General features: G+C 42.5%; 1 long non-coding RNA gene across 1 annotated transcript; it reads left to right on the top strand.

Annotated features, from left to right (window-relative positions):
* The first annotated feature begins 124 nt into the window (after positions 1-124).
* On the top strand, positions 125-6765 carry LOC131444421 (uncharacterized). The gene is made up of 3 exons (XR_009233726.1): positions 125-373; positions 778-910; positions 5261-6765. It is a non-coding gene; the product is annotated as an uncharacterized LOC131444421 (long non-coding RNA).
* Positions 6766-21827: the final 15062 nt, after the last annotated feature.

The following is a 21827-nucleotide window of genomic DNA, read 5'->3' on the forward strand; positions in this document are numbered from 1 at the left end:
CTTGTTCATCGGATAAATTTCCATCTCCTCAGTCTTTTCATGTCAGAATCTTTTTATTTACTTCCAGTTTGTGTTTCCTGGAACATTTAACAACACGGCCTTGTTTTTCCCAGGACCATAAAGGTTCCCAGTGAACCCGCAGCTGAGTGTCCAGAGCTGTGGACTCCTGCCAATGAGACGACGGACACAGCGCCCCTGCTCTCTCGCTCTCTCTGTCTCTGTCTCTGCACAGAAATGCTGATTAACCTCCCATTGTTGTCCTACTCTGAGTGCGACCCCACACCTCGGCGCGTTTGAAAACATTTGGCCACGTTCCAAACCACGTCGTCAGAGACGAGAGTGGAGATGTGTTTTAATGAGGCCGGTTCCCAGGGTGAGGATCCTTTAAAAGTCCTGTTTTTATTAAACAGGTCATTTGTTTTTGTTACTTCATCTATTTCTCTTCGATATTTTCAAATGCATTAAGCCAACAAACTTTTTTTATGTAGATTTTAGAACTATAAGTAGTTTTTGGAATTATAAGTGGATTTTGGAACTATAAGTAGAATTTTTGCTGCTGTTTCCTTCACCATGCAGCTCCAAGCTCTTAAATTTCCTGGATGCAGTGTGGACAAGTAATGCTACGTTTATTTTCACGTATTACTATATATGTACCGTAACAAAAAGAAGAGCATTCAGTTTATTATAGTTAAATAGGATTATTCTTATTTTTCTAAACCATATTTGCTGACACTTGGAGGTAAAAGATGTATTTGTTTCTTTCTCTAAATCACACAGGAATGTAAAAATAAAAACCAGCCTCAGTGAAGTGGAGATAATGTCACACACACGTCGTCTCTCAGCTGGAGGGATTGTCCTCTAAGAAATATGAAAGTGTGCAGACAGGAAGTGTCCACACCTGCACTCAGAGGTGAGTCTTTGTCCTGTCACTGACTTTACAGAGAGCAGCAGAAACAATCTGTTGAAGATTGAGTTGTTTGCTCCATAAAATGTCAGAAAATGTTGATCAGTGTTTGTCAAACCTGGAAATGATGATGTTCTCACAAACTAAAACTCATCAGTTTTGATGATTTATTTGTTTCATGGAGCAAAGAAACCAGAAAATATTCACAGTACAGCAGTGTGTGTGTGTGTGTGTGTGTAGGAGCAGGACACAAAGTGCTGCAGTCGTCAGTATCTAATCTGAACAAAAGGTAAATGAGAACATGTAAGAGCAGACAGTTATCTCTGATTCTTCATCAGCAGTGCAGGTAATAATCGGGCTCCTGCAGAGCGTGACTGTGGAGTCAAAGACTCGAGAAGGTCATTAGAACATGACGTCACGCTCTGAAGAAAGAAGAAGAGAAGAAAGTGGGACTTTTCTTCTTTTTTTTCGGGTGTTTGGTGGTTTATCGTATGACTTTTTTTTAAGCTCAAGCCACATGGCAGTCTGTTGACGTCACAATTTAGTATGGGCTCAGCTCACTTGGAACCTCGTCAGAGCAGGTACTAAAAAAAACACCAGGTACTATCACTGATGGAAAAGCAAAAAAACACAAGTACAGTCAACCTGATCCAAGCGGAACCATGCTAGAAGCTGTATAATGTAAAATTCCTTATTTAGGTTTCTTTGCAGTGTCGTCAGTTGTTACTAAAGCTGGAATCGAAACATTTGCTCTCAATGTAGAATTGTTATGCATGAGAAAAGTTTGTAATTCAATTGAAGAAGGTTGTGCAAGATAGATCGGGCTAGCCATTGTTAGACAGTCAATAAAAATGCTCTACATGCTCTACTTGCTCACACAAACAGCGCAGAAACATGTTTACCTTTTGAAATTTTGGTTCCTTGATTGACCTCGGAAATTCTGACTACACATTTAAAGCTTGATTAGTAGAGGACCAAGAACGGAGCCCTGTGGGACACCGTCAGAGTTACACAACATGTTACAGATGAGAAAAGTTCTTAATTCAACTGAAGGTGGTTTTGTAAAGATAGAAAGCATATATTTCTGATTTCTGATGGACTGTTAATGCTGCGTTACCTACTGTATCCGTAAAACGACTGATTTAGAAGCTGGAGAGTTCCAACTACACACTGAAAGCTTAAATAGTAGAGGTCCAAGAATGGAGCCCTGTTGGACACCGTCAGATTTATTTGAACTCATATTATCAAGTGAAATAACAGTAATAAAGACACTTAAATACAATGCAATAAAAAATTTTATTTTAACGTAATGTAGAAAATATTGAAATATGTTTACATGGGTATTTAACAAACCTGTAACTGGTTAAATTACTTCCTCTCGGTCAAAGTCCAACAGTGGCAGCAGCAGTTTAAAGTTTAAATGATTGTTACAGGCTCTCTGATTGGCCGCAGGTGATGTCACCCTTGTAAACGTGACATCAACATCAAATTCATAAGCAGGCGATATGAGATGAGGACTCTGCGAACTACATGTTAGCTCCGTGCCGCTCTAATCTGCTGGATTGTACATACTGACAGTTCAACCTTGTGATAAGGAAACAGGACGACGGCGTAGATTTAAAGGAGAACACACTCACACCGAGAGTCAACACTCAACTCATGGAAATGTACAAGCTGTGGAAACACTCATACAGCTTTAAAACTGAAAATGAACAAATCTTAAAGGTGCAAACATGCCTTTAAATGCATTTTATCAAACTCTCCTACTGCACTCGATTGTTAAATTAGACAATTTCATGACTTCAAGTTCTTTTACTGAGCAAGTTTAAAAGTCAATAGTAATAATAATCCTGATCCTGACATTTCCCCCGAGCCAGATTATATACATAATCTCTCTGGTGTATATTTCTTGGCCTCCTACCACTTCCAGTGTTTCTGGAAAATTCCCCCAAATCAACAATTGGACATCCAAAGATTTCAAGACAAAAGGACGTGTGCACAGGCGTAAACGTCTAACGAAACAACAAAGAGTGAATATTATCTACACTCTCTGAATTATGTGATGACTTTGTGATTGCTCGAGATCTTTGACGTCTCACTCAGTTCATCTAAAAGACGCTTTTGTACTCATGGAAACCGTCTCAGTGGAGCAGTCGAGGGTTCAATCCGGATCCACGTTGACTCATATGAGTCAGTGTGTCACGGGGGACGAGACGCAGAGACAGAACATCTGACTAACAAAAGAAACTGTGTCTCTGCAACTTTGACAGGACAAAAACTTCCAAATTAAAAATTTCCTGTCGGTAAGAATCTCAGAAATGTCTGCTGAAACATTCATTTGACAGATTTTACTCTGGTTTTCTGGAGTTTCTCTGTAAAAAAAAATCTTTCTTCCATATTTTCTTGGAATATTTCCCTTTAATAAATATTGTTAGTTTACAAAGGCTTTAACTGCTAAGCTCCTTATACTGGTCTCTACTCAGTAATCTGAACCTTATTCATGCCTGAGCAACCTTGAGACACAAACTGAACCAGAAACACTCATATAAATATTAACAGTGTCAACAGAGGAAGCTAGGTCATTAAAAAGTAATTAAATGTAAATAAATTCAAAGAACTTGATAAGGAAAAATAAATTAAAAGGAATAAATTGTTGTTAATGAAAAGTCTAGCCCTGCTAGCTAGTTCTGACTGTGATACTTTGAGATAAATGCTATGGTTAGCATGCTGACATTGCTTTGTTAGTCATTTCAATGAACAGTGACGCTGTTTTCCTATGTTAGCATGATAACTCTGCTAAATTATTTTAAATGAATTCCTGTTGGTAAATATTGATGTGGCTTTTTCTGTGTTAGCATGCTTATACTGCTTTGTTGCTAATTTATTTTAAATGAATTCCTGTTGGTGAATAGAGTTGAAGCTTTTCTATGTTAGCATGCTAACATTGCTAATTTCTTTTAAATGAATTCCTGTTGGTAAATATTGATGTGGCTTTTTCTGTGTTAGCATGCTAATACTGCTTTGTTGCTAATTTATTATAAATGAATTCCTGTTGGTGAATAGAGTTGAAGCTTTTCTATGTTAGCATGCTTACATTGCTAAATTCTTTTAAATGAATTCCTGTTGGTAAATATTGATGTGGCTTTTTCTATGTTAGCATGCTAACACTGCTTTGTTGCTAAATTCTTTGAAATGAATTACTGTGGCTTTTATGCTCTCAGTGATATGTTGCTAAACTCTTATGTATTAGTATAAATATGTGTTAGTATTAGTGAAAACACAGGCGTGTCCTTTATTTAAAATGGTACGATCCGTGTTTGCACTTGAGGTGTGTCACATTCCCGTTGGTGTCACAAGGTGCAGAATGTGTGTTTGACCTCGGCGCGGTGGACGTGCGGCGCTGCAGGACGACACAGACGAGCCCCAGAGTCACAGAGTCACAGACTGGACTTTACACTGCAGCAGGAAACACACACACACGTTTGACAAAGAAATACAAATCCTCCAAAAATGAGTTCATGTCCTGCAGACACAGAGCAGTCCTCATTCATTCATTCATTACACAGAGCAGATGTTTCATTTAATTTTCTCATTGATTGTTGAGTCATGCACCTGAAGCTTCTCCATGTTTATTAAAGCACCAGTGTGTAAGATTCTGTGGCTCTGCAACTAACCTTTATTATTTTTATATCAAATTAATGTAGCCTATTATTTTCTTTTTTTTAATTGTTGTTCAGTAGTAGTTTTAGTAGTTGTTTCACTGGTAGTTTAGTTGTTTTAATAGTGTTTTGATAGTAGTTTAGTAGTTGTTTAAGTAGTAGTTTTAGTAGTTATTTTACTGGTAGTTTAGTTGTTTTAGTAGTGTTTTGACAGTAGTTTAGTAGTAGTTTTGGTAGTAGGCCTTTAGTAGTTGTTATCTTAGTAGTAGTTTCTGTGAGCAGTGGGCAGACGTGGACGCCTCTGCATGATGATTGGAGGAAGTGTCTGAAAGGCGGAGCCACTTTTTGATTGACAGCGTTGCAGACACAAACGCGACAGCGGAGCCTTTTCTGCCTCAGTCCTGTCCAATCGTTCTCAGTCTGTGGACAAACAGCTGCTCGTTGTGTGATATAGATCCTTTTCATGTGTTCATATACACTGTCAATAAAAACACCATTATAGCATTTCAGCTTTTTCATAACTATCACGGTTCCTTGTTCTAGTTGTTCGTTGGCAGACGTCATGTAAGAATTTGTGTCTAAATAAGTGAAATGAGCTTCAGCTGTGGCGCTGATGCCGTTTAGTGCCACATCAACGTTTCCTCTCACCTCTGTTGTCTTTGACCACTTTGTCTCCTTCTCTTACTTTGTGTTGCAGGTTGAGAGGAGGAAAAAAAAGCTTCTTTGACCTAAAAACACACACAGAGCACATGACTCTTGAAGGTGAGCAGTGACTCTCTCTCTCTCTCTCTCCGTGGTGTGGCACAATGATGGGCTGCCCCCTGCAGTTCAGCCTGAGGTGCGTCAGCCTCATCATGTTCACCAAACACTGCACTGCGTTACATCCTGGAAACCATGGACGTGAGAGCTCCAAGTGTTTTCACTGCGGAAAAAAATGGCATCTTACTCCAGATCTTCTGGACGTGAATAAAATATGGCAGTCGATCTCTCAGCCTGTAGGAGACATAAAAAATTCAGTGCAACTATTCTTGCTCTGCTGTTTCCTCTGTTAGGTAACTCCCCTCACTCTTCCTGCAGCTGCTGCCGTACTTTGCCTCTTCCTCAGATTGACGCTGCAAACTCGTCAGTGAAGTGCAGATGTAGAAACGTGGGAGTGGAGACACACGGCCATCAGAGGGCACCGACTGCGGAGGCGTGAGTAATCCCTGCTGTTGCTGTGGCAACCGGCCAAATATGGCACCATCGCCATCTGGTGCAGATGGATGGATCCATACATGTGCAAACACCTCAGAGAGAAGGCTCACCTCATAAAATCTGCGTCCGCCTAAGTCGCTCAATCCCCTGCACCAAAGTGCATGGAGAAAACTGTCGATTTTACATCACAGCACACAGGAGTTGTTGATCCACTGCTGCCCCCGCAGGCTAAAAAGGCCAATTTTCTCTATGGACTTTGGTGCAGGAGAGTAAGAAAAGTCTGTTTGACAGTGAGGAACATATTCACAAGCTATCGTATTTAAAATGAACCGAGTGACCGCTCTTCAAAGAATGTAAACGAGTGAGTGTGTCACAGGGCAGAGCAGAGGAAAAAATGAGTCTCCAGCTGTTGTTCTGCATGAGCTGGAGCTGAGTGTATATGTGGTGTGTGGTTTTCCGGCAGAACTCTCCACACAGCTGCAGTTACTGCACTTACAGCAGTTATAGCAGTTACTGCACTTACAGCAGTTATAGCAGTTACTGCACTTACAGCAGACAGATGGACCTCAGACCTGATCAGTCAGAGGCTCCTCCTCGTATCCTCCCCTGACCTCTGGACATGACCTTTAAATTTAGCTGAAGAGACAAGAGACGAGTTTTCTCGCTCTGACTCGTCTTCAACTTTTATAGATATTTGATTTTGTCTCGTGTGAGAAATGTGAGCTGGAAATGACTCACGGCTCAAAACAACTAATGTGTTCCAGACCTTCATGACCCAGGATATGAGTGGTGTGAAGTGAGAGCGACGCCGAGTTAAACACATTCTAGTTGGAAACTATGAGGAAACATTAACCAAAACCTATCTGGGGCTATTGATAGTTAGTAATACTAGTCAATAAAAACACTCTACACCAGGGGTTTCAAACTAAAATGACCTGGGGGCTCTTTATTATTATTATTATTGTTATAATAATAATAATAATAATAATGATAATAATAATAATGTATATTAAAACCTGTCAGCTCTACAACAAAAAAAAGCGCTATGGCTAGAGCTATCTGTAAGGCCCTGAAGCTAAAACGCAAACTGGCAAAGCTATTGCTAAACTGTAAAGCTTAAGCTAAATGGTGGCTATTCTCATAGCAATACTAGTCAATAACAACGCTCTACACCAGGGGTTTCAAACTAAAATGACCTGGGGGCTAGTTGGGAGGGGTAGGAGTCTAGTTTGGTCAGTTGGGGGGCCGGTCAGTTGTAAAAAAGTCATTGAAATGATAATATTTATAATGATATTTCAAAATAAAAGTGTTTGAGACCCCTGCTCTACACAAGGATTAAAACTGAACATTTTAATGTAAAATAAATCAAAACTGACACACGTCTGTCTTTATCTGTATATTTGTTCTCACTTTGCTATTTTCAAACATTATATAATCCCAGTAAATTATAATTTCCTTCTCTTAGTTTAAAGAATGTCTCTCATGTTTTAGAACATACAATATCTGGCAATTTTAAACATGAAAAACTGATGAGTGCATTTATTATTATTATTATTCAAATTGCTCTAAACTCTTGAAGTTTAATTGCAGGATGTAAGTTTGTTTCCCCATATGTCGGCACAGTGTCAAATATGAGACTGTTCTTCTTATTCTTACATAAGATATGGAATCACAAAGTGCTTCACAGGGCGATGCATAAAGTAAAATAGATGTGACCTGCTGACCTCAGAGATGTGAGCAGTAGTTTTTGCTCTAACATTGAGGGTCAAGGTTTTCAAATGGAGTCTAAAATTCTCCCTGCAGCAGAGTTGTGGACGAGCTGAATGCGGTCAAGTGCCTTCTCATTTAAAACAGGCAACAAGACGTGAGGATATAAAAGCGTGAACACTCTAATACGCATCTCCATCTCAACATTAAACACAAGCGGTTTCACTTTAGAAATATTACAGAGGTGAAAACTGAAAAAAACATAAGTGAGTGAGTCGATGAATGGATGAATGGATGACTCAGCTCAGGTCGTCGTCCTTGTTTCTGCCTCACAGGTCAAAGCCATTAAAACCCACTATTTATTTCTGCTGCTGCTGCTACAGCTCACACTCGTGGACCCGGGGAAGAAGAAGAAGCTGGAGGAGAATTACATAACACTCCTCCTCCTCCTCCTCCTCCTCCTCTTCCTCTGCTGTGTTTCTGCAGCACTGCACAGCTGACAGCAGCAGGGAGGGAACCAGCTGCTGCTGCTGCTGCTGCTGCTGTCATGACATAACAGTCACATTCAAACACTTCATCCTCCTCCATTTTACCTCTCAGGAGCTCAGTGCAGTCTCACTGTGACTGTTACAGACGCAAAACATTCACATCCACCGCGTTTATTAATAGTACTTCATTATCCTCCTCCTCCTCCTCAGTCTCTTCTGCCTCTGGTGACTCATTCTCATGTTCCTCATGTTCCCCATGTTCCTCATGTTCCTCGTGTTCCTCGTGTTCCTCATCACACACAGCTCAGTAAATAAACTCCCTCTGTCTCCACGCGTTCGTCCTTCATCGCGCTGTGCAGCCGAGCCGTCCGTAAATGTTGTGATATGTTGACATAAAACAACCGTCTATTAGAGATTAGTTGTGAGATTATAATCCCGAGGCTGAAAATGACCTTGCTCCATGTTGTTGTGACTCTGGTTTATGTCGGCGTGTTCCTCCTTTTCTTAAAGACGAGGTCAAAACTGTCAATCACACAAGAGAATCTTTCAAATGTACATAAGCTATGTGTGGCTACAGTTAGCAAGAGATAGCTACTTTTTGATTGGTTTGGTTTCATTTCTGCTCAATATTCCAAATAATAATAATAATATATATTACTTTCAACAAATCTGTATTCTTAATTCTTTAAAAAAGGTGACCCAAAGCTAAATCTAACTGCTAAGCTATTGTTGGCTACATGGTTTGTTTTAGCTAGTTCCTCCTTTTCTTTAAGTCAAGGTCAAAACGGTCAATTATACTAAATCGTTTTTAAAAATTTAAGATCTTCAGGATAAGACTGTTATAAAGCTAACAGAGACAAAGCTAAAGCTAAACTATGTGTTGCTACCAGCTACTTTTTGTTGTTTGGTTGAACTTTAACCCCAAATAATAATAATAATAACAGATATTATTTCCAGCAAAAAAAACGTAAATGCTGCAAAGCTATGGCTAAAGCTAACTGTAAGGCCCTAAAGCTAAAACACAAACTTTGGCAAAGCTATTGCTAAATTTTAAAGCTTATGCTAATTGGTGGCTATTCACATAGCATCAACCATTGTTGAGCACTGTTATCTAACTTCTCCTTCTATTATTTGTTGTTTATTTTTTACCGAAACTATTTCTTAGCAAAAAAAACCTACTGGCCAAGTTATAGATGAGGCTAGTTGTTAGCCACTGTTAGCTTCAAGTCCTCTTCTGATTTATTGTTTTTTTAAACCAATAAAAGTTACATAAATATCTGAGGAAGAAAATATGGCTTTAAGGCTAAAGCTAAAGTTCTTGCAAATGTTCTCAATGCTAAATATTAGCTTCAACTTGAAGATGTAATGATTTTCTGTATCATATTTATTAAACAGATTTGATCTTTTAGGTTCATATTTCACTCTTTTTGATGAACAAAATAAGATAACTGAATATATGTGACTTTTTTGGGCTTGAAATAAATGTATTATTCAAATAATAATTAATGGCAGCTGTCATTATGTTTTTGGTTTATTTTATCTTCCAGGTATTTGGATCGTGGCACCTGCATCTGTAAAGAGCTGCATTTCCCATGAGCACTTGCATGACAACACAGGTGTTCTGTGTTTGCTCTAATTGCCAAACAGATTTCAGTGTTTAGTGTAGAACATTAGTTCTAAAGAAAGAAAGTCTTTAAACACTGATTTAACCGGATTTTACACCGGCTGCTGCTTCATCACCATCGTTCACAGTGAGTACATTTCTCACAAAGAATAATCCTCTTTACCAACATTTTTACTTTAATTACTTAAAAACATTATAATCAGTGTCTTTATATGAACAATTAATGAGCTTGTTTGTCTACAAACGGAGGTTATTGTATGTTTAAATCATTCATTTTATTATTATTATTATTATTATTATTTTGATTTTTATCCAACACATTTGTGACTCTTTTTTGTGTGTGCAATGAGATTAAAGTACATCCAGTCAATATCAGACCTGAGTAATTCTGCAGAGAAATTATATAAAATGTTGTTGTAAATGTGACTTTATTTAATATATAAACTCAAATCTGCCTGACGTACAAAGAGATTAGTGACTTTTCTGCTTAAACATCATTGATATTAGCTTTTTTTAAAAATATAAAATGATACCTCTGCGAGTTTTAAAACCACGTTTCCAACATTTTCATGAATTTCTTGATAATCCGTATTAAATTCCTAAAGAAATCAAGCACATGGAGTAACATATGGTGGATTAGGTCGGATTAAGTTTATGCTGTGTTACAATAATGACAGCGTTTCATAGACACTGTGTCTTCAGAGTTCGCAGAGTTACGAAAAATCTACTGCGTTGATTTTTTTAGTGATAACACGGTGAAATGGGCGGGGTCTGAAGAAGAATTTATTAAAATCTGGATTAAACATCACTGATATTGGCTTTTTAAAAATGTCCTATGTGATTCATAACGTCAGTGTTTTATAGACACAAGTTTATTCATAAACACTGAATTGGACACAAAATAAAAACCTTCATAAAATCTGCTGAGGTGAAACAAAGTCGATGCTGTGTTTTATAACATCACTGTGGCTTATGTAATCTCTATAGCACTGTGTGTGTGTGTGTGCGTGCGTGAGTGTGTAAATATATGCATGTGTGTGTATGTCAGAGTGTGTATATATATATATGTACATACACACACTCTTCTGAGCTGAGCATGTAGTGCCCTCTAGTGGCCGTACAAGGAACAGAACGTGATGAAAACTGCAGAAGTGTCTCCCTAAAATAAGTAAATGTGTAAAAATGTCATCATCCTGTTTACACACTGGTGCATCATAACGTATTAAATCATGTGATTATTACCTGTAATTTGTACATTTTAAAGCATTTTCCCCAAGAGAAAATAATACATTTATAAATGTATTAAATATACATTTATAAATGCAGCAATTTGTATATTTTTGCATATTTTACATTCAAGCAAACTATTTTCTGTTAAACCTCCAACTGTTTTTGTTTGTTCCGCTTCAAAGATGCCTCTATGTTGTGAGTGAGTTTATGATGCACACAATAAATTTCACGCAGCGTTCAACGGTCAAATTACGCGGTACGTTTCCTTAAGAGTTCGTCATCATTGCCTCCAATAAGTGTGGGTTCATCTGTAAGTTTGTGCTTCCGTTAGCAACTTCCTGTCTACAGTTTTTTTTTATCGGATCAATCTGAATTTTTCGTGATGCAAAGGTGATCACCCAAGTATGTTCCCGTTCAATTTTGGTAAGAATCTGCCCACTCATGACGCCACAAAAATTGTCCAATTTTCAAGAAATCCCCATCTCTTATAAATGGGTAAAACTGTCTAACAATTCTAAAATATTTCAGTGAAATGTCCTTGGATTTGAACGAAATTTGTTACATGTATGCCGGATCAGACGCTATACCATCAGACCAAGTTTCATCCGGATCTAATCCAGATTACAGATTTGGCGTCAATTTAAATGTGACTTGGTTCAGGTCCATTGAACAAGTTCAGACGACTATAATCAGATAAAGTTCTGTACTAATTATAATAATGATAATAAGAAGAAGACACAGATGTCGACACACTGTCTTTATTTTGCAGTGGGAATACAAATTGAAAACACAACCATTCATTCACGTCGCATTCACACGTTCACAAATTCACACACAAACGTCTGTTTTCTGTCTCACTGTGCTTTTTTTTTCCTCTTTCTTTTTTTTACAAGTGCGTCTCGGAGGAGAAACAACGGCAAAAAAGCTCGTAGTCACAATCGCTGCAGTTAAAGGCGACTTTTGGAAAAGTGAGGGAAATTAAAAAGTTTTCAATGAATAAAAAAAGCAACAGTCGTTAAACTCAGTATCGTCAATAATGAGGGAATGATTTGTATGTTAGCATCGACTTCGTGCTCAAACCTTCGTTTAATCACCGCAGCCGGATGCTGATATTTGACTTTTAAGCCACGCCCAGAATATGAGGGGGTGTGGCCAAAAACATTGGTCTCGCCTCACAAACACGCGATGCTACTGTAAACAAAAATATCATAAACACATGTTAACTTCATAATCTATAATCTCACTGTATTAAGATTAGAAACCACTGTTCCACGAACAGTTTGTTAGTTTCAGTCCGTGCGGGATTACGCAAAAACCCACGATATAATTACGATTTTAGCGAGAACTCTGAAAGAAAAGTGGGCGGGATCTGATCTGAACCGCAACCTTTTTTTTTTTTAAAAAACAACAAAAAAGAACGTAACATTTTCTAAACAATTCTTTCAACATGTTTTGTGGATTTCTCCATAATCCTCAGATTATTCAGTTTAAAAACAAATCAAATCAATTGGAGTGTTTTCTAGTTTTTGTTACAATATGTTAAAAATGATCTAAAATATAAAACACGCACACGTGTCTTCTCACTGTTATAAACTAAATCAGATTACACGTAGTGATACTAGTGGGATTAAAAGTCTTATTTTCAAAATAAAAATCCTGTCTTTGTTGCTAAAACACCTCCTGTGTCAATGAACGTCAGATTTTTTACACAAAAGCTTTTCAAATCAGATGTCATTTATTTAGAATTAATCCTAATTTCACAGCAGCCTGAAATACTGTTTGACTTAATCTGCAGCAGAAAAACTAAACGTGTTTAGACAAACTGTATATTTTCACACAGATTTATATTTTACTCAAATCATTTGAGAGATGAATTATGATGCTGACTTTTTCTTCATTCAAAAATCTGGTTTGACTAGAGCTTCAAAAAATGAAGACATTTGTTTTTAGTTTGAAGTAAATACTGAATGATTGTGTTTTCTTGTCTGGATTTAGTTTTGTTGATCTGTTCTTTGGGACATTTTTCTTTAAATGTTGTGAGTTTTTCTTTTATTTAAGAACAGAACGAGTGAGTCTGTGGTAAGTAAAGTATAATAACATTTCAAGCAGCATTTAACGGCCATAATATACGCATGTTTCTCAGGAATAATAATAATACCTTGTTTCTCCATGTTCTCACACAGTTTTTAGTAAAAACCCAGACTTTCCCCTCGCGTCCTCTTCATCTTTTTGTGTAAAGTGTAAATCTGTATTTCCACGATAAAGAGCAATCACTTAAATTTCAAAATAAAATTAAAGCTGCAAGCAGCGTTGTACGGGACCTCGCGGCCGCCACCCTCTACCGGCATGTCATGTTTAACATGGGCTCTGGCCGGGTTACTTATCTCGCATGCGAAGTTTAGTGCAGATTGGTCGACGTATGGCAATGTTACGGGTTACTTCCTGTCTGGGAAGACCTACTTCCTGTGTGCAGGTCATGGTTTGCAAACATGTTCAGGGCGGGCCCTTGGTCTCACATATCAAGTTTTGGAGCGATTGGTCAATGTTTGGCGGAGTTAAAGGGCACTTCCTGTTTCGGGCGACCTACTTCCTGTTTGCAGGTGATGTCTTGCATATGGGTTCAGGGCGGGCCCTTGGTCTCACATATCAAGTTTTGGGGCGATTGGTCAATGTTTGGCGGAGTTAAAGGGCACTTCCTGTTTCGGGCGACCTACTTCCTGTGTGCAGGTGATGTCTTGCAGATGTGTTCAGGGCGGGCCCTTGGTACCACATATAAATTTTGGAGCCGATTGGTCAATGTAAGGGCAAATGACAGGGCACTTCCTGTTTTGGGCGACCTACTTCCTGTGTGCAGGTCATACTTTGCAGACGTGTTCAGGGCGGGCCCTTGGTGTCACATATTAAGTTTCGGGCCGATTGGTCAATGTTTGGCAAATGACAGGGCACTTCCTGTTTCGGGCGACCTACTTCCTGTGTGCAGGTCATACTTTGCAGACGTGTTCAGGGCGGGCCCTTGGTCTCACATATCAAGTTTCGGGCCGATTGGTCAATGTTGGGCAAATGACAGGGCACTTCCTGTTTCGGGCGACCTACTTCCTGTGTGCAGGTCATACTTTGCAGACGTGTTCAGGGCGGGCCCTAGGTGTCACATATTAAGTTTCGGGCCGATTGGTCAATGTTTGGTGAAGTTAAAGGGCACTTCCTGTTTCAGAGGATCTACTTCCTGTGTGCAGGTGATGTCTTGCATATGTGTTCAGGGCGGGCCCATGGTCTCACATATCAAGTTTTGGGTCAATCGGGAAATTTTTGGGCGATTTACAGGGCACTTCCTGTTTAGCGGCGAAACGCGATAATCAAAATGGCCGACATGGCGTTGGGGTCAAGTTCGCATTCGTAGACGTGTTCAGGGGCGGGGTCTCGAGTCACGTATGAAGTTTCGTGTGGATAGGCCAAAGTATGGCAAAGTTATAGCACACGTGTTGTTTCGTGGCGAGCCGCCGAAATTCGCCAAAATTCCGATGGCTGCCGTGGCCACGCCCCTTTGAATCTGCGAAAGTTTCCAATAACTTTAGATCTTGGATGGGTCTGGAACAATTTGACGCGTTTTCCGCGTCGCTACGATGAACGCCCTCAGACAAGTTCGTTCAGTTACGAAACTTGTAAAACGCCAAGATGGACGCCAAATCCAAGATGGCCGACTTCCTGTTGAGTCGAGGTCATGGTGTCAAAAGGATTTTTTGTTCGGCTTGCGCCGAACAATCGCCCCTCCAAATTTCGGGAAATTCGGTGAAACTAAATTTTGCCTGCTCCATAGACATGACCTGTGGGGGCGCTACTGAGCCATTTTGCATTGGTTTTTCGCAATACCACAATTTTATCGAATTTTTCGGCAGTTCTGATGTGCGTGCCAATTTTCGTCCGTTTTCACGCAGGTTCAGGGGGTCAAATTCAAGATCCCGTGGAGAGAAAGAAAATAATAATAATAATAATAATAATTAAAGCTGCAAGCAGCGTTGTACGGGACCTCGCGGCCGCCACCCTCTACCGGCATGTCATGTATAACGTGGGCTCTGGCCGGGTTACTTATCTCGCATGTGAAGTTTAGTGCAGATTGGTCAACGTATGGCAATGTTACGGGTCACTTCCTGTCTGGGAAGACCTACTTCCTGTGTGCAGGTCATGGTTTGCAAACATGTTCAGGGCGGGCCCTTGGTCTCACATATCAAGTTTTGGGCCGATTGGTCAATGTTTGGCGGAGTTAAATGGCACTTCCTGTTTCGGGCGACCTACTTCCTGTGTGCAGGTGATGTCTTGCAGATGCGTTCAGGGCAGGCCCTTGGTACCACATATCAATTTTGGAGCCGATTGGTCAATGTACGGGCAAATGACAGGGCACTTCCTGTTTCGGGCGACCTACTTCCTGTGTGCAGGTGATGTCTTGCAGACGTGTTCAGGGCGGGCCCTTGATACCACGTATCAAGTTTCGGGCCGATTGGTCAATGTTTGGTGAAGTTAAAGGGCACTTCCTGTTTCAGACGATCTACTTCCTGTGTGCAGCTGATGTCTTGCAGATGTGTTCAGGGCAGGCCTTTGGTACCACGTATCAATTTTGGAGCCGATTGGTCAATGTACGGGCAAATGACAGGGCACTTCCTGTTTCAGGCACCCTACTTCCTGTGTGCAGGTGATGTCTTGCAGACGTGTTCAGGGCGGGCCCTTGGTACCACGTATCAAGTTTGGGGCCGATTGGTCAATGTTTGGTGAAGTTAAAGGGCACTTCCTGTTTCAGACGATCTACTTCCTGTGTGCAGGTGATGTCTTGCAGATGTGTTCAGGGCGGGCCCATGGTCTCACATATCAAGTTTGGAGCCAATTGGTCAATTTTTGGCCGAGTTACAGGGCACTTCCTGTTTAGCGGCGAAACGCGTTAATCAAAATGGCCGACATGGCGTTGGGGTCAAGTTCGCATTCGTAGACGTGTTCAGGGGCGGGGTCTGGTGTCACGTATGAAGTTTCGTGTGGATAGGCCAAAGTATGGCAAAGTTATAGCACACGTGTTGTTTCGTGGCGAGCCGCCGAAATTCGCCAAAATTCCGATGGCTGCCGTGGCCACGCCCCTTTGAATCTGCGAAAGTTTTCTATAACTTTTGATCTTGGATGGGTTTGGAACAATTTGATGCGTTTTGCGCGTTGCTACGATGAACGCCCTCAGACAAGTTCGTTCAGTTACGAAACTTGTAAAACGCCAAGATGGACGCCAAATCCAAGATGGCCGACTTCCTGTTGAGTCGAGGTCATGGTGTCAAAAGGATTTTTTGTTCGGCTTATGCCGAACAATCACCCCTCCGAGTTTCGGGAAATTCGGTGAAACTAAATTTTGCCTGCTCCATAGGCAGTGACCTGTGGGGGCGCTACTGAGCCACTTTGCATTGTTTTTTCGCAATTCCACTATTTTATCGAATTTTTCGGCAGTTCTGGTGTGCGTGCCAATTTTCGTCCGTTTTCACGCTGGTTCAGGGGGTCAAATTCAAGATCCCGTGGAGAGAAAGAAAATAATAATAATAATAATAATTCCTTCAATTACAATATGTCCTCGCACACTGCGTGTGCTCGGACTCGCGCGCACTGTGTGCGTGCCCGGTCCTCGGTCCTTGCACACTACTGTGTGAGTGCTCAGTCCTAGGTCCTTGCACACTGCTGTTTGAGTGCTCGGTTTATGTTGCTACAATTACAATAGGTCCTCGCACACTGTGTGAGTGCTCGGTCCCTAATAATAATAATTCCTAGAATAACAATATGTCCTCGCCCACTGCGTGGGCTCGGACCCTCCGCGCACTGTGTGAGTGCTCGGTCCTCGGTCCTTGCACACTACTGTGTTTGTGCACAGTCCTAGGTCCTTGCACACTGCTGTGTGAGTGCGCGGTTTATGTTGCTCGAATTACAATAGGTCCTCGCACACTGTGTGAGTGCTCGGTCCCTAATTAAAGCTGCAAGCAGCGTTGTACGGGACCTCGCGGCCGCCACCCTCTACCGGCATGTCATGTATAACGTGGGCTCTGGCCGGGTTCCTTATCTCGCATGTGAAGTTTAGTGCAGATTGGTCGACGTATGGCAATGTTACGGGTCACTTCCTGTCTGCGAAGACCTACTTCCTGTGTGCAGGTCATGGTTTGCAAACATGTTCAGGGCGGGCCCTTGGTCTCACATATCAAGTTTTGGGCCGATTGGTCAATGTTTGGTGGAGTTAAAGGGCACTTCCTGTTTCAGAGGATCTACTTCCTGTGTGCATGTGATGTCTTGCAGATGTGTTCAGGGAGGGCCCATGATCTCACATATCAAGTTTCAGGTTGATTGGTCAATGTACGGGCAAATGACAGGGCACTTCCTGTTTAGGGAGACCTACTTCCTGTGTGCAGGTCATGTCTTGCAGACGTGTTCAGGGCGGGCCCTTGGTCTCACATATCAAGTTTTGGGCCGATTGGTCAATGTTTGGTGGAGTTAAAGGGCACTTCCTGTTTCAGAGGATCTACTTCCTGTGTGCATGTGATGTCTTGCAGATGTGTTCAGGGAGGGCCCATGATCTCACATATCAAGTTTCAGGTTGATTGGTCAATGTACGGGCAAATGACAGGGCACTTCCTGTTTAGGGAGACCTACTTCCTGTGTGCAGGTCATGTCTTGCAGACGTGTTCAGGGCGGGCCCTTGGTACCACATATCAAGTTTCGGGCCGGTTGGTCAATGTTTGGAGAAGTTAAAGGGCACTTCCTGTTTCAGAGCAACTACTTCCTGTGTGCAGGTGATGTCTTGCAGATTTGTTCAGGGTGGGCCCTTGGTCTCACATATCAAGTTTCGGGCCGATTGGTCAATGTTTGGCAAATGACAGGGCACTTCCTGTTTCGGGCGACCTACTTCCTGTGTGCAGGTGGTGTCTTGCAGATGTGTTCAGGGCAGGTCCTTGGTACCACCTATCAATTTTGGAGCCGATTGGTCAATGTATGGGCAAATGACAGGGCACTTCCTGTTTCAGGCACCCTACTTCCTGTGTGCAGGTGATGTCTTGCAGACGTGTTCAGGGCGGGCCCTTGATACCACGTATCAAGTTTCGGGCCGATTGGTCAATGTTTGGTGAAGTTAAAGGGCACTTCCTGTTTCAGACGATCTACTTCCTGTGTGCAGGTGATGTCTTGCAGATATGTTCAGGGCGGGCCCATGGTCTCACATATCAAGTTTGGAGCCAATCGGTCAATTTTTGGGCGAGTTACAGGGCACTTCCTGTTTAGCGGCGAAACGCGTAAATCAAAATGGCCGACATGGCGTTGGGGTCAAGTTCGCATTCGTAGACGTGTTCAGGGGCGGGGTCTGGTGTCACGTATGAAGTTTCGTGTGGATAGGCCAAAGTATGGCAAAGTTATAGCACACGTCTTGTTTCGTGGCGAGCCGCCGAAATTCGCCAAAATTCCGATGGCTGCCGTGGCCACGCCCTTTTGAATCTGCGAATGTTTCCTATAACTTTTGATCTTGGATGGGTCTGGAACAATATGACGCGTTTTTCGCGTTGCTACGATGAACGCCCTCAGACAAGTTCGTTCAGTTACGAAACTTGTAAAACGCCAAGATGGACGCCAAATCCAAGATGGCCGACTTCCTGTTGAGTCGAGGTCATGGTGTCAAAAGGATTTTTTGTTCGGCTTGCGCCGAACAATCGCCCCTCCATATTTGGGGAAATTGGGTGAAACTAAATTTTGCCTGCTCCATAGGCATGTGACCTGTGGGGGCGCTACTGAGCCATTTTGCATTGGTTTTTCGCAATTCCACAATTTTATCGAATTTTTCGGCAGTTCTGATGTGCGTGCCAATTTTCGTCCGTTTTCACGCTGGTTCAGGGGGTCAAATTCGAGATTCCATGCGGAGAAAAATAATAATAATAATAATAATAATAATAATAATAATAATAATTCCTAGAATAACAATATGTCCTCGCCCACTGCGTGGGCTCGGACCCTACACGCACTGTGTGAGTGCTCGGTCCTCGGTCCTTGCACACTACTGTGTTTGTGCACGGTCTTAGGTCCTTGCATACTGCTGTGTGAGTGCGCGGTTTATGTTGCTCGAATTACAATAGGTCCTCGCACACTGTGTGAGTGCTCGGTCCCTAATAATTAAAGCTGCAAGCAGCGTTGTACGGGACCTCGCGGCCGCCACCCTCTACCGGCATGTCATGTATAACGTGGGCTCTGGCCGGGTTACTTATCTCGCATGTGAAATTTAATGCAGATTGGTTGACGTATGGCAATGTTATGGGTCACTTCCTGTCTGGGAAGACCTACTTCCTGTGTGCAGGTCATGGTTTGCAAACATGTTCAGGGCGGGCCCTTGGTCTCACATATCAAGTTTCGGGCCGATTGGTCAATGTTTGGTGAAGTTAAAGGGCACTTCCTGTTTCAGACGATCTACTTCCTGTGTGCAGGTGATGTCTTGCAGACGTGTTCAGGGCGGGCCCTTGGTCTGACATATCAAGTTTTGGGCCGATTGGTCAATGTTTGGCTAATGACAGGGCACTTCCTGTTTCGGGCTACCTACTTCCTGTGTGCAGGTCATGTCTTGCAGACGTGTTCAGGGTGGGCCCTTGGTCTCACATATCAAGTTTTGGGCCGATTGGTCAATGTTTGGAGGAGTTAAAGGGCACTTCCTGTTTCGGGAAACCTACTTCCTGTGTGCAGGTGATGTCTTGCAGATGTGTTCAGGGCGGGCCCTTGGTACCACATATCAAGTTTCGGGCCGATTGGTCAATGTTTGGCTAATGACAGGGCACTTCCTGTTTCGGGCGACCTACTTCCTGTGTGCAGGTCATGTCTTGCAGACGTGTTCAGGGCGGGCCCTTGGTCTCACATATTAAGTTTCGGGCCGATTGGTCAATGTTTGGTGTAGTTAAAGGGCACTTCCTGTTTCAGAGGATCTACTTCCTGTGTGCAGGTGATGTCTTGCATATGTGTTCAGGGTGGGCACATGGTCTCACATATCAAGTTTTGGGTCAATCGGGAAATTTTTGGGCGATTTACAGGGCACTTCCTGTTAAGCGGCGAAACGCGATAATCAAAATGGCCGACATGGCGTTGGGGTCAAGTTCGCATTCGTAGACGTGTTCAGGGGCGGGGTCTCGAGTCACGTATGAAGTTTCGTGTGGATAGGCCAAAGTATGGCGAAGTTATAGCACACGTGTTGTTTCGTGGCGAGCCGCCGAAATTCGCCAAAATTCCGATGGCTGCCGTGGCCACGCCCTTTTGAATCTGCGAAAGTTTCCTATAACTTTAGATCTTGGATGGGTCTGGAACAATTTGACGTGTTTTCCGCGTTGCTACGATGAACGCCCTCAGACAAGTTCGTTCAGTTACGAAACTTGTAAAACGCCAAGATGGACGCCAAATCCAAGATGGCCGACTTCCTGTTGAGTCGAGGTCATGGTGTCAAAAGGATTTTTTGTTCGGCTTGCGCCGAACAATCACCCCACCAAGTTTCGGGAAATTTGGTAAAACTAAATTTTGCCTGCTCCATAGGCAGTGACCTGTGGGGGCGCTACTGAGCCATTTCGCATTGGTTTTTCGCAATTCCACAATTTTATCGAATTTTTCGGCAGTTCTGATGTGCGTGCCAATTTTCGTCCGTTTTCACACAGGTTCAGGGGGTCAAATTCCAGATCCCGTGGAGAGAAAGAAAATAATAATAATAATAATAATAATAATAATAATAATAATAATTCCTAGAATAACAATATGTCCTCGCCCACTGCGTGGGCTCGGACCCTCCGCGCACTGTGTGAGTGCTTGGTCCTCGGTCCTTGCACACTACTGTGTTAGTGCTCGGTCCTAGGTCCTTGCACACTGCTTTGTTAGTGCTCGGTCCATGTTGCTAGAATTACAATAGGTCCTCGCACACTGTGTGAGTGCTCGGTCCCTAATAATAATAATTAAAGCTGCAAGCAGCGTTGTACGGGACCTCGCGGCCGCCACCCTCTACCGGCATGTCATGTATAACGTGGGCTCTGGCCGGGTTACTTATCTCTCATGTGAAGTTTACTGCAGATTGGTCGACGTATGGCAATGTTACGGGTCACTTCCTGTCTGGGAAGACCTACTTCCTGTGTGCAGGTCATGGTTTGCAAACATGTTCAGGGCGGGCCCTTGGTCTCACATATCAAGTTGTGGGCCGATTGGTCAATGTTTGGCGGGGTTAAAGGGCACTTCCTGTTTCGGGCGACCTACTTCCTGTGTGCAGGTGGTGTCTTGCAGATGTGTTCAGGGCAGGTCCTTGGTACCACGTATCAATTTTGGAGCCGATTGGTCAATGTATGGGCAAATGACAGGGCACTTCCTGTTTCAGGCACCCTACTTCCTGTGTGCAGGTGATGTCTTGCAGACGTGTTCAGGGCGGGCCCTTGATACCACGTATCAAGTTTCGGGCCGATTGGTCAATGTTTGGTGAAGTTAAAGGGCACTTCCTGTTTCAGACGATCTACTTCCTGTGTGCAGGTGATGTCTTGCAGATGTGTTCAGGGCGGGCCCATGGTCTCACATATCAAGTTTGGAGCCAATCGGTCAATTTTTGGGCGAGTTACAGGGCACTTCCTGTTTAGCGGCGAAACGCGTAAATCAAAATGGCCGACATGGCGTTGGGGTCAAGTTGGCATTCGTAGACGTGTTCAGGGGCGGGGTCTCGTGTCACGTATGAAGTTTCGTGCGGATAGGACAAAGTATGGCGAAGTTATAGCACACGTGTTGTTTCGTGGCGAGACGCCGAAATTCGCCAAAATTCCGATGGCTGCCGTGGCCACGCCCCTTTGAATCTGCGAACGTTTTCTATAACTTTTGATCTTGGATGGGTTTGGAACAATTTGACGCGTTTTGCGCGTTGCTACGATGAACGCCCTCAGACAAGTTCGTTCAGTTACGAAACTTGTAAAACGCCAAGATGGACGCCAAATCCAAGATGGCCGACTTCCTGTTGAGTCGAGGTCATGGTGTCA

This window comes from Solea solea, chromosome 18 (assembly GCF_958295425.1).
Source record: "Solea solea chromosome 18, fSolSol10.1, whole genome shotgun sequence".
NCBI lineage: Eukaryota > Metazoa > Chordata > Actinopteri > Pleuronectiformes > Soleidae > Solea > Solea solea.